At 42.2% G+C, this 14,100-nt stretch overlaps 1 protein-coding gene across 3 annotated transcripts in view; it reads left to right on the top strand.

The window, feature by feature from the left end:
* Positions 1-14,100, top strand: part of PLEKHM3 (pleckstrin homology domain containing, family M, member 3) — a 224,568-nt gene that overhangs the window by 152,748 nt on the left and 57,720 nt on the right. The window lies entirely within an intron of this gene.

Raw genomic sequence — 14,100 nt, 5'->3', positions numbered from 1 at the left:
GAGAGTTCCAGAAAAACATCTATTTCTGCTTTATTGACTATGCCAAAGCCTTTGACTGTGTGAATCACAATAAACTGTGAAAAATTCTTCAAGACATGGGAATACCAGACCACCTGACCTGCCTCTTGAGTAACCTATATGCAGATCAAGAAGCAACAGTTAGAACTGGACATGGAACAACAGACTGGTTCCAAATAGAAAAAGGAGTACGTCAAGGCTGTATATTGTCACCCTGCTTATTTAACTTACATGCAAAATACATCATGAGAAACACTGGGCTGGAAGAAGCAGAGGCTAGAATTGAGATTGCCAGGAGAAATATCAATAACCTCAGATATGCAGATGACACCACTTTTACGGCAGAAAGTAAAGAAGAAAGTAAAGGGCCTCTTGATGAAAGTGAAAGAGGAGAGTAAAAAAGTTGGCTTAAAGCTCAGCATTCAGAAAACAAAGATCATGGCATCCGGGCCCATCACTTCATGGGATATAGATGGGGAAACAGTGGAAACAGTGTCAGACTTTATTTTTGGGGGCTCCAAAATCACTGCAGATGGTGATTACAGCCAGGAAATTAAAAGATACTTACTCCTTGGAAGGAAAGTTATGACCAATAGACAGCATATTAAAAAGCAGAGACATTACTTTGTCAACAGAGGTCCGTCTAGTCAAGGCTATGGTTTTTCCAGTGGTCATGTATGGATGTGAGAGTTGGACTATAAAGAAAGCTGAATGCCGAAGAACTGATGCTTTTGAACTGTGGTGTTGGAGAAGACTCTTGAGAGTCCCTTGAACTACAAGGAGACCCAACCAGTCCTTCCTAAAGGAGATCAGTCCTGGGTGTTCATTGGAAGGACTGATGCTGAAGGTGAAACTCCAATACTTTGGCCACCTGCTGCGAAGAGCTGACTCATTCGAAAAGACCCTGATGCTGGGAAAGATTGAGGGCAGAAGGAGAAGGGATGACAGAGGATGAGATGGTTGGATGGCATCACCGACTCAATGGACATGGATTTGGGTAGACTCCAGGAGTTGGTGATGGACAGGGAGGCCTGGCGTGCTGCGGTTCATGGGGTCGCAAAGAGTTGGACACAACTGAGCGACTGAACTGAACTGAACACAAGTGGAAATGCTGCTTTGAAAACATCTGTGAAGGTATTTTCACATGATTGAAGTTTGGAAACTTTCCCAATTCTTCTATTTTGAAATTCACTTTAAAGCAATAGTTTTGGCAAATAGTGAGATCCTTATTCTCTTATCACACAAAAATCTCAATTTTCTTCTGTGCATTGAAAACTCATCTGGGACAGAGTTCTCACCAGGTCATGAGGAAAGGAGAAAAATATAATGTGGTGAATTTGTCCTCTCTTGTGAAATGTGGCGATAGTGCTGCTCTTCATGTCCTTATAGGCAAAATTAAAAACAGGGCACTTTTTAAAAAGTTGTTTAGTCTCTCAGTCGTGTCCAACTCTTTGGCAACCCCATGGACTGTTGTCTGCCAGGCTCCCCTGTCCATGGGATTTCCCAGGCAAGAATACTGGAGTGGGTTGCCATTTTCTTCTTCAGGGTATCTTCCCAACTCAGGGGTCGAACCTGTGTCTCCTGCATTGCAGGTGAATTCTTTACCGCTGAGCCACCAGGGAACCCCCTTTAAAAATTGTACTGATCCAGAAAACATGAAACCTGGGTGCTCTTGCTCAGTCACTCTCATAGTATGATTCCTTTCAGTCGCCCAAGTAGCTTTGAGTACTTCAGACAGGGTGATGTGGAGTCATGCCAATTCTTTCTAAAGTGCATTCAAAAAAAAAAATAATAATAAAGTGCATTCAAGCATTTTCATCAGGGAAATGATTCAATAGCTCCTTTTATGGAATTCTGTTACATCTTTTCTCTAGGTTTATAGTTTTCCTGCCAGGACTGCAGTGCTACTTATTAATAAAATTTTTTTGAAAGATGAGATATCTGAAATAACTGTTGTAAGCAACCAATCTATTAGAATACTTATACTTGCTAACATGTTTATTTCATTTTCACTTCCAAACTGGCAAGTTCAGAGCATGGTTGAGAAATACTTAAGAAGTTAGTGTTTGTTTCGCTTTGTTTTTCTTTAATGTTGCTGCTGCTGTTTCTGGCACTCAGGAGAAAGAGAAGCTAAAAAATTGGACAGATTTAAGAAAATTTTAAAAGGTTGTTTGTTTTTTTCTGTTTCTTCATTGTTTTAATCAACACATTAGTACTTTACATGAGATTTCAAAGTTGGTCTAGAAAGAGGAGCTACATTTGGAGATACAGAAAGATTTGTAAAAGGGAAAGGAGGAGGCCCAAATGCCCAAAGTCAAGGAGACTAGAGTTGCAAGGGTTGACTATAGGGCCAAAATACAAACAAGAAGCAAAGTTGAAGGACTCCAGCAAGATTTAAAGTGGTTTTTCAGGTTATGTACGAGTTAGCCAGGGAAGATCTGGCAAGTTCAAGACTAGCATTGGTCAGCAAACTCAAAGCAACAGGATCACTGCCATTGACATCGTGCTGAGAATATAAACTAGGCTCAGACCAAGACATTCCCAAGCACCTGGATCACTCTGTAGACTAGTGAATATTACTGGATTACATGGAGCTTTTATTTTTTACTAACTCTAAGATGTCTGAGTAGTTTTCTCCTTAACTTGGCTTTCCTTTGTGCCTTAAAGGATCTTTTCAGGGAAACATGTAGGTTCTCATCCTCATCTACCCTTTGGCCTCAGTTTTAGCCACGGGTGGCCATGGCTTGTTTCCAGTCAACTCGAAGCCACATGTCCGTGTGGAATCTTTTACTATCTAGTGCACAGGGAGCTGGAACAGGCCTATCACATTGATGTCATCTTTGTTCCCTTGTGAGTAGCGATGACTCAGAATACCTGCAGGAGACAGGGCCAGAATGAAATATGGGGATATTCGGGCAGGCTCATCATTTGGATATTCATCGGAAGGACTGATGCTGAAGCTGCAGCTCCAATACTTTGGTCACCTGATGTGAAGAACTGACTCATTGGAAAAGACCCTGATGCTAGGAAAGATTGAAGGCAGGAGCAAAAGGGAATGAGAGAGGATGAGATTGGATGGCATCACCAACTCGATAGACATGAGTTTGAGCAAGCTCCAGGAGTTGGTGATGGACAGGGAAGCCTGGCATGCTGCAGTCCATGGGGTCACAAAGAGTTGGACACGACTGAGCAACTGAACTGAACTCAGCCATTTGGAATCTTACTCAGTGATACTTTTTAAGATATTTTCAGTAGGTACTTAAATAGTATTTAATATGTTTAATAGATAGGGGAAGAGAAACTGATTTTCTCCTAATAAAAATACATATATACCTCTTTCTGTTGAAATGGGAATTTATTATATGCTCTGACAGTAATATTACCATTTTATCTTGTTGAATGGGATTTCTAGTGTTTGCATAACTCTGAACTGGATAGTGTTAATCAGTCAGACTCTCCAAGAGTATAAGCAACCTACATGGATATAGTTACAGAGTCTTGTTCAAAAATATAATAGTTTTATTTTTATGACTTTCATGTCAGCAAAATGTTTCTAGCTTTTCTTTATACCAGATCTTGTCATCTGAGACTAGAGATGGTTTTAGATCTTCCTTTTCAATCTAGAGTTTTAAATTTCTTTTTCTTGCCTAATTACTGGCTAGAACCTCTAGTACAACGTTGAATAGATATGGTAAGTCTTTTCTTGAGAAGAGGGGAAAACATTTAGTTTTTTGCTATTCAGAATGAACTGACTCTTTCATAGTTAGGTATGTTACTCAATATGATACAAGCTTCTTTTCCTACTTGTTGAGTATTTTTATCGTGGAGAGATACTAGATTTTGTCAAATGATTTTTCTGCATCTATTGAGATCCTTATGTGGTTTTTGTCCTTTATTCTGTTAATGTGGTGATTTAATGTAATCAAACTCTTATACTGTTTGATTTTCAGATGTTAAACCAATCTTGCATTCCTGGGATAAATCCCAATTGGTCATAATGTATAACTCTTTTTATATGTTGCTGGATTCAATTTGCTGGTGTTTTATTGAGGATATTTTCATCTTTTTTCTACTTTTTTGTAGTTCTTACTTTCCAGGTTTTTTTGTTTGCAGTTTTTATGGAATCTGTTGAGTTTAGCCTTTACTTAATAAAATTAATCTCTGGACGTCCCTGGCAGTCCAGTGGTTAACACTCCATGCTTCTAATGCAGGGAACGCAGGTTCCGTCCCTGGTCAGAAAACTTAAGATCTCATGTGCCTCATGGCATGGCCAAAAGTAATAATAATAAATATAAAACTGAACTCTTCTACCCATGTTAGTTGGTTGCTACTTCAGATAACTGTCAGCTGCTTCATTCCAAGGCTGTTTCCCTGACTTATAGTGGCTTTGTACACCTTACACATGCTTACTACCAAAAATGTTCAGTATTCTATATGAAGAAGTTGTTTTAGAACTTCATTGCTATCTTCTTATTCTCAAGTGGGACTATGTGAACTCAGGTTCACATTTGCTAGTAATTTGAGGAGTGAGTATGAAAACCCAACCTCACTGGCACCTTATTTCCAGTTTATTTGGTGAGAATGTAGTACAGTTTACCAGTTCATGCCCTAGGACTGGCTGGGTCACACCTTCATCCAGGCTCCAATGGCGGGGGTTTTTAAGAACCTCATCATCAGATTCTGGCAATAGAATTCATTGTTCCTGATAGTCAGAATAGATATAAGGCCACAGAAGAGAGCTCTCTGGGATTCTTTCCATTTTGTGTTGTGCCAGCCTTGTTTTGGAAAGCATAGTCACAAAACAATATTCACATCTTATCTTCCATTTTCAGTTATTTTCTTTGGGAGAAAGGAGACAGATTTCTATTTGAACACATGCCACCAAAGCCTTGCCAATTGGTGGTAAAGTCAAGCGGGTGGAGCCTCCCAAGTTTTGAGTGTGTCTCCACGTGATTGAGCTTGTAGAGCAGGTATAGCAGGTTACTGAGACAGAGACTTGGAGCTGCCTTTTAATCTGAAGTAACTGCATCAGTGGAAAATGATTTTTGGTATTTGATTAGAGCTGTTGGATTAGCCAACTCTTCTTGTGATAGCTCAGGCCTTTTATAACTGTTTTCAGAGAGAGAGAGAAAAGAAAACAAGAGAACAACTCTGACTATGGTCTATAGCCAGGCTTCTGTCACTAAGCAATAAAGAAAAAGCTCAAGTCGCCCTTGCATAAGTGGGAATTTGTGGTTTCTAAAGCTGCCCATTCCCCAAACAACTAAAATATGTTATTGGTGTTTGGCACTGTTTCCTATGTTTTGCTCTCCTTAAATTTCTCTTTAAAAGACTTGGAGTTTAGAGGCAGAACCACTGAAAAATGCAATTTAATCATAGAACTGTGAAAGGCCAGCCCACAGTTAACCCCAGGATGCCCTGGTTTGTTTTGTTAAGCCAGAACTTTGAACCAGGCTTATTCACAGGGGGTGCTGAAAAGGCAGGAGGGAAGGAAAAGAAGGAGGCGAAGGAAAGAAAACGAGTAGCCAGGCTGGCCCTGGAATGGCTCTGCAGTGCACCAAGGCCTTTACTCCATCTCTAGGCTGAGTGACTCCATGATTTACACTGGAATGAGTAGAAGAAAGGGAAGGAAATGGAAGGAGAACCCAGAGCCGGGGGAAGAATGGCAGAACTGTCTCCCACACTGTGGGCTGTCGGAACAGAACAGAACACAAAACTTCCAGGGGCTCTTGGCCTCGATTCGCTGTTTTGAAAGCTGTGGGTTTTTTCTGCATTATAAAAGTGTACTCATTGCAGAAAATTTGGGAAGATACTGAAGAGAAAAGAACCGCCCAAGCAGCATGGCAGAGAGGTTCAGATCCCAGGCCTTGAAAACCCGACTCTGGGTCCCACTACTCAGTGTTTGTATAGAAACAGGGGTGGTGAGATCCCTAGGATGATGATGTGGGAATTAAAGGAGCTCACAGACCCCGCCAGGGCTGGCTACTGGAGCTGTAAACCCCCTACCAAGGTTAACTTTGAGGTACATATCTGGCAAGCTCTGTTCTATGCATGTGTGGGGGTAAAGCATGGCCATTCATCAGAGCATATAAACTTTTATCTTGCTTTTAACTCACAAATACCAGTACTTCTGAAGATTGTTAACTCCTATGTTAAAATCTCCATTGCTATAGCTAGTTTAACCTCCTTTTTATTGGACATTGTGGGGTTTCCAATTTTGTATTATTACAAATAACACTATGATATACATCCTTGTGCCAAAATCATTTTGTTTCTGACTATTTAAGATAAATTCAAATGAGGAACTACTAAAGTAGAGGGTCTGAACTTTTGAAAAGGTCTAGATACAACTGGTGGCTCAGATGGTAAAGCGTCTGCCTACAATGTGGGAGACCCGGGTTCGATCCCTGAGTTGGGAAGATCTCCTGGAGAAGGAAACGGCAACCCACTCCAGTACTCTTGCCTGGAGAATCCCACGGACGGAGGAGCCTGGTAGGCTGCAGTCCATGGGGCCGCGAAGAGTCGGACATGACTGAGCGACTTCACTTATACCCACACCAGGGCTTCTGTGGTGCCTCAGACAGTAAAGAATCCGCCTGCAATGCAGGAGACCTGGGTTCAATCCCTGGGTTGGGAAGATCCCCTGGAGCAAGGCATGACAACCCACTCCAGTATTCTTGCCTGGAGAATCTTCGTGGACAGAGGAGCCTGGCCACCTACAGTCCATGGGGTTGCAAAGAGTTGGACACGACTGAGCGACTAAGCGCAGCACAGCACATACCCACACCAACAGTGTAAGCAAATTCTAACACTGGAGCATTAGCCATCATCGTTTTAAAACTGCAAATACTTGGTAATATTAGAAGCAGAAAAAAATTCTCCTTGTTTGACTTTGCATATCTACTTTTTATTTGTGAGGCTAAACATTTTATATGTTTCTTGCTAATACTATTTTTTTTTCATAAGTTGTTTGACCATATCTTTTGACCATTTGGGGATAAGCTGTGTTTTCAGTTTATGTGAGTTCCTTCGATATTAGGCTATCAATACTTTATGTGTGGTATTTTCCGTAGTTTGGTTGTTTGCCCTTGAATTTTATATATGATGTTTTTTTGCTCAGTAGTTTAACTCTTATATGTCCAGATCTGTCTGTTTTTCCCCTTGATTCTTTTCCATTGGTTTAAAGGCTGAAAAGCCTTTCACCATGCTTAGGTCAGATAATCATCATTTGCATGTTGCATGTTCTTGTCTTTTTAAAGATAACTTTATATATTTAATAATGTAATGTTGGGATTTGTTATACTTCTTGATATAAAGTGAGGATATAGTTTGATTTTCCCCCAAATGGTTAAGCAGTGATTTCAGCTCTATTTTTAAAGTAATCCATCCTTCCTGTGCTTTTTATTCCATATTTATCATAATTACATATGTGTTCTAGGATCTGTTTCTGAGCAGTCACTTCTATTTCCTCAATACCCATTCTGATGCGGGCACCAATTATTTGAATTGTATGATATATTTTGATGTCTGGTAGCATAAATACTCTTGCCTGGGAAATCCCATGGGCAGAGGAGCCTGGTAGGCTGTAGTCCATGGGATCGCTAAGAGTCGGACACGACTGGGTGACTTCACTTTCACTTTTCACTTTCATGCACTGGAGAAGGAAATGGCAACCTACTCCAGTGTTCTTGCCTGGAGAATCCCAGAGATAGGGGAGCATGGTGGGTTGCCGTCTATGGGGTCGCACAGAGTCGGACATGACTGGGTGACTTCACTTTCACTTTTCACTTTCATGCATTGGAGAAGGAAATGGCAACCTACTCCAGTGTTCTTGCCTGGAGAATCCCAGGGATAGGGGAGCATGGTGGGCTGCCGTCTATGGGGTCGCACAGAGTCGGACACGACTGAAGTGACTTAGCAGCAGCAGTATAAATACAATCTCATATTCTCATTTTTCAAATTGTCTTATTTGTACTTGCCTTTTTATTTTTCTAGATCAACTTTGGAATTACCTTGTCCACCCAGTATACTTTGTAATTTAATAATTGTGCTCATTCTGAATTGGATTTCTGTATTCTTAACAATGAGATTTTTTAGCTTGGAATTTAAAACAGGTATTAGTTTGTATATACATGTACCCATTCTCCCCCAAATCCCCCTCCCATCCATGGATACATGTGTATGTATGGTTCAGTCCCTTCACTGTTCTCCTGAAACTACCGCAACATTGTTAATCAGCTATACCCCTGTACAAAATAAAAAGTTTGAAGTTTAAAAAATAAGAAAATTAAAAAATAAAGTATTAGTTTAAATTTATGGAAGAATAATGTGCTAAAGAATCAAGTGACTTATTTTATAATCTTAACTACAGATGTGATTGAATGATGACAACCAAATGCTGCCACAGTTTGTCAGGAGGTCATTGCAGAGCCAGTCACTCCCCGTCAAGTTGTGAGACTTTCACAGATTGCACATTAATATTCACTTTTTAGGTACAAAAGGTACTGAACATGTATCAAATGTTCAAATGCTTTGGTATTTTTCATTCTACATAATCAACAATAATGTTAGCTATTCCGATGATAAAACGCTTTTCAAGATCAATTCAAAAATTGCCCACTCCGGCCTTTCCAGTGGCCCACAGAATTCATCCTCCCATTGTCCTCAGGTTTGAGGAGCTGGCTAGCTCATCTCTTAGGAATTATCCATGTCCTAGGAGCGCATGAATCACACAGCCCAAGAGGTTCTGCTGAAGAACACATGGTGTTTAACTGGCAGCAGCTTCTCCATTTGCCCTCTGTGTTCACGCCGTTAGAAATGTCACCATTTGCCCTCTGTGTTCACGCCATCAGATTATAACCCCGTCTGGCCTAAGACTTGCCAGTTTGTCTGGACAGCAGTGTTGGGTTCCAGGGCCTGCATTGGGAAAATTCCATAAATATTCAGTTTCAGCTTTTTTAATGAAGAGGTTGAATGCACTTGGAAAGGCCTAGAATAGAAATGGAGCATGGGCCATTCTTCTTTAACGAGTCATCTCTTTGTACCTGTGGAAAGCAACAGAGCAAGACAGGTACATTGGTGGCTAGAGTCAAAAATGCCTTAGAAACCAGGTGACACTTGAGCCAGTTATGAGAATGTGTGGCTTGAAGGGAATGGCAGCAGAGTAGGACGGATCACACATAGCAGTCAGACAGCCTGAGTTCAGACTCCAACTTTGATGGGCTCTCTGACCATGAAATGGGGCTTCCCAGGTGGCTCAGACAGTAAAGTGTATGCCCGCAGCTCAAGAGACCTTGAACCATGAACTACCTGATGTTCAAGCTGGTTTTAGAAAAGGCAGAGGAACCAGAGATCAAATTGCCAACATCTGCTGGATCATGGAAAAAGCAAGAGAGTTCCAGAAAAACCTATTTCTGCTTTATTGACTATGCCAAAGCCTTTGACTGTATGGATCACAATAAACTGTGGAAAATTCTTTAAGACATGGGAATACCAGAACACCTGATCTGCCTCTTGAGAAATTTGTATGCAGGTCAGGAAGCAACAGTTAGAACTGGACATGGAACAACAGACTGGTTCCAAATAGGAAAAGGAGTATGTCAAGGCTGTATATTGTCACCCTGCTTATTTAACTTCTATGCAGAGTACATCATGAGAAACGCTGGACTGGAAGAAACACAAGCTGGAATCAAGATTGCTGGGAGAAATATCAATAACCTCAGATATGCAGATGACACCGTCCTTATGGTAGAAAGTGAAGAGGAACTCAAAAGCCTCTTGATGAAGGTGAAAGTGGAGAGTGAAAAAGTTGGCTTAAAGCTCAACATTCAGAAAATGAAGATCATGGCATCTGGTCCCATCACTTCATGGGAAGTAGATGGGGAAACAGTAGAAACAGTGTCAGACTCTATCGTTCTGGGCTCCAAAATCACTGCAGATGGTGACTGCAGCCATGAAATTAAAAGATGCTTACTCCTTGGAAGGAAAGTTATGACCAACCTAGATAGCATATTCAAAAGCAGAGACATTACTTTGCCAACAAAGATTCGTCTAGTCAAGGCTATGGTTTTTCCAGTGGTCATGTATGGATGTGAGAGTTGGACTGTGAAGAAGGCTGAGCGCCGAAGAATTGATGCTTTTGAACTGTGGTGTTGGAGAAGACTCTTGAGAGTCCCTTGGACTGCAAGGAGATCCAATCAGTCCATTCAGAAGGAGATCAGCCCTGGGATTTCTTTGGAAGGAATGATGCTACAGCTCCAGTACTTTGGCCACCTCATGGGAGGAGTTGATTCATTGGAAAAGACTCTGATGCTGGGAGGGATTGGGGACAGGAGGAGAAGGGGACGACAGAGGATGAGATGGCTGGATGGCATCACTGACTCGATGGACGTGAGTGAACTCCGGGAGTTGGTGATGGACAGGGAGGCCTGGCGTGCTGCGATTCATGGGGTCACAAAGAGTTGGACACGACTGAGCGACTGATCTGATCTGATCTGATCAAGAGACCTTGGTTTGATCCCTAGGTCTGGAAGATTCCTTGGAGAAGGGAATGGCAACCCACTCCAGTATTCTTGCCTGGAGAATTCCATGGATGGAGAAGCCTGGCAGGCTACAGTCCATGAGATCACTGAGTTGGACATGACTGAGCGACTAACGTTTCATTTTCACTGACCGTGAAACAAGTCCCGTAATCTTCCTGTGTCTCAGTTTATATCTAAAATGAGTGTGATACTATTTCAGACAGTTGCAGTAAGAATTGGAAATAGATACAGAAGCACCCAGAACTCACACATGCTGAGAGCAATGATGATAGCTATTAAGATCAAAATTTTTTCAGGGAATGATGAGTAGGCAGGCATCTGAGAGCAGGAGATGGATGCAAGGTAGATAAAAACCAGAAGCAAGTGTGGAAACACGGGCTGCACCCAGCTGGTGGGAATCCCTTGTAGGGCCTGATGAGGAGTTGAGATGTTATCCCATAGGGGCTGAAGAGGCTTTGGGAGTTCTCATTAAGAGAATGCCAGCTCTAGGACAGCACTAACACCTCATGGTTAGCACTTGGGCTCAGAGTCCAGCTCCCTGCTCTACACATCCAAGCTGGGTGACCTTGGGCAAATGACTCAAGCATTCTAAGCCTCAGTTCTATTTCCTATAAATTATTAACAATAAAAATACTGACCTTCTAGGACTTTTTTTAAACTTTTTATTTTGTATTGGGACATAGCTCTGCTAGTTTCAAGTGAACAGTGGATGGACTCAGCCATATATACACATATATCCATTCTCCCCCAAATTCCCCTCCCATCCAGGCTGCTGCATAACACTGAGCAGAGTTCCATCTGCTGTACAATAATGACCTTTTAGGGCTCTTGCAAATAATATTCACTGCATGCCTGCCAATGTTCCAAGTGCTTGACTTGTATTATCTTAAAGGAAATCATTAATTTAAAAGCTTAGAGCCATGACTGGCACATATTAACAGTTAATCACTGCTGTGGGGGTGGCACAAGAGCTGATGTCATTATTTTTATTGTTTGGTCAAATCTGTGTTTTAGTAAGATCCTTCTGATGATGGCACAGAGAATGGGTTGGAGTGGTTGGGGCTGGAGGCCAAGAAAACAGGTAGTTTCACACATAAGTTTAAAAGATTATTGCACTGTGTACTTCAGATCCATGCACCTTATCTATGTTATCAGATCAGATCAGTCGCTCAGTAGTGTCCGACTCTTTTCGACCCCATGAATCACAGCACGCCAGGCCTCCCTGTCCATCACCAACTCCCGGAGTTCACTCAGACTCACGTCCATCGAGTCAGTGATGCCATCCAGCCATCTCATCCTCTGTCGTCCCCTTCTTCTCCTGCACCCAATCCCTCCCAGCATCAGAGTCTTTTCCAGTGAGTCAACTCTTCACATGAGGTGGCCAAAGTACTGGAGTTTCAGCTTTAGCATCATTCCTTCCTCAGTTTAATAGATTAGATAACCAATGAAACCTCTTCTCAGTACAACAGAGCTGTCGGCTGTCACCCTATTTATTTAACCTATACACTGAACACATCATGAGACATGCTGGGCTGGATGAGTTACAAGCCATAATCAAGATAGGTGGGAGAAACATCAACAACCCCAGATATGAGAATGATACCACTCTAGTAGCAGAAAGCAAAGAGGAACTCAAGAGCCTCTTGGTAAGTGCGAAGGAGGAGAATGATAGAGCCGGCTTAAAAGTAAATACTAAAAAAACTAAGATTATAGCATCCGGCTGCATTACTTCATGCCAGATGGAAGGAGAAAAGGAGGGAGTAGTGACATTTCCTCTTTGGGGGCTCTTAAGATCACTGCAGATAGTAACTACAGTCATGAAATCACAAAACGATTGCTTCTCAGCAGTAAAGCTATGACAAACCTAGACAGTGTTTGAAAAGCAGAGACTAAATTACTTTGCCAGCAAACGTCTGTATAGTCAAGGCTATGGTCTTCCCAGTGGTCATGTACAGTTGTGAGAGCTGAACTGTGAAGACAGAGTGCCAAAGAATTGATGCCTTCAAACTGTGGTGCTGGAGAAGACTCCCGAGAGTTCCTTGGATAGCATGCAGATCACACCAGTCAATCCTAAAGGAAATCAACCCTGAATATTCATTGGAAAGACTGATGTTGAAGCTGATGCTCCAATATTTTGTTCACCTGATGCTAATGGTGATTCATTGAAAAAGACCCTGATGCTGGGAAAGATATTGAGGGCAGAAGAAGAGGGTGTCAGAGGATGGGATGGCTGGATGACATCACCAATGCAATGGACATGAACTTGGGCAAACTTTGAGGGACAGAGAGGCTGGGCATGCTGCAGTCTGTGGAGCTGCAAAAAGTCCCACACTACTGGGCAACTGAAGAACAACAAGTGAAATACTTATTTCAGTGAACCATGTTTCTGAAGGACAGGAAGCCCAAGGAAAACAAACCTCTAGAACTCATACAATTTTCTGAATTGTGGATAGTTTCTCGTTGCTGGAGCTGCCTGTAGCAGTAGCGAATGAATGTAGAGGAGAGTCTGTGTCTTCTTCCAGCCCAGGAGTGTGAAGATGCTGAAACCAAGAAAGGCAGGCCATCTGGGTGTTGTGAAGAAGGGTATTAGATGCTGGATCACCATCTGCCTGCCCTTCAGTTCAGTCGCTCAATCATGTCTGACACTTTGCAACCCCATGAATCGCAGCGCGCCAGGCCTCCCTGTCCATCACCAGCTCCCGGAGTTCACTCAGACTCCCGTCCATCGAGTCAGTGATGCCATCGAGCCATCTCATCCTCTGTCGTCCCCTTCTCCTCCTGCCCCCAATCCTTCCCAGCATCAGGGTCTTTTCCAATGAGTCAACTCTTCACGTGAGGTGGCCGAAGTACTGGAGTTTCAGCTTTAGCATCAGTCCTCCCAATGAACACCCAGGACTGATCCCCCTTAGAATGGACTGGTTGGATCTCCTTGCAGTCCAAGGGACTCTCAAGAGTCTTCTCCAACACCACAGTTCAAAGGCATCAGTTCTTCAGCACTCAGCTTTCTTCACAGTCCAACTCTCACATCCATACATGACCACTGGAAAAACCATAGCCTTGACTAGACGAACCTTTGTTGGCAAAGTAATGTCTCTGCCTCTCAAAATGCTATCTAGGTTGGTCATAACTTTCCTTCCAAGGAGTAAGTGTCTTTTAATTTCATGGCTGCAGTCACCATCTACAGTGATTTTGGAGCTCAAAAAAATAAAGTCAGCCACTGTTTTCACTGTTTCCCCATCTATTTCTCATGAAGTGATGGGACCAGATGCCATGATGTTAGTTTTCTTAACGTTGAGCTTTAAGCCAACTTTTTCACTCTCCTCTTTCACTTTCATCAAGAGGCTTTTTAGTTCTTATTCACTTTCTGCCATGAGGGTGGTGTCATCTGCATATCTGAGGTTGTTGATATTTCTCCTGGCAACCTTGATTCCAGCTTGTGCTTCTTCCAGCCCAGCATTTCTCATGATGTACTCTGCATAGAAGTTAAATAAGCAGGGTGACAATATACAGCCTTGATGTACTCCTTTTCCTATTTGGAACC

Source organism: Bison bison, unplaced genomic scaffold (assembly GCF_000754665.1).
Source record: "Bison bison bison isolate TAMUID 2011002044 unplaced genomic scaffold, Bison_UMD1.0 scf7180017864471, whole genome shotgun sequence".
Lineage (NCBI taxonomy): Eukaryota > Metazoa > Chordata > Mammalia > Artiodactyla > Bovidae > Bison > Bison bison.
The sequence above is the reverse complement of the archived record's forward strand: the minus strand, read 5'-3'. Positions and strand labels throughout refer to the sequence as shown.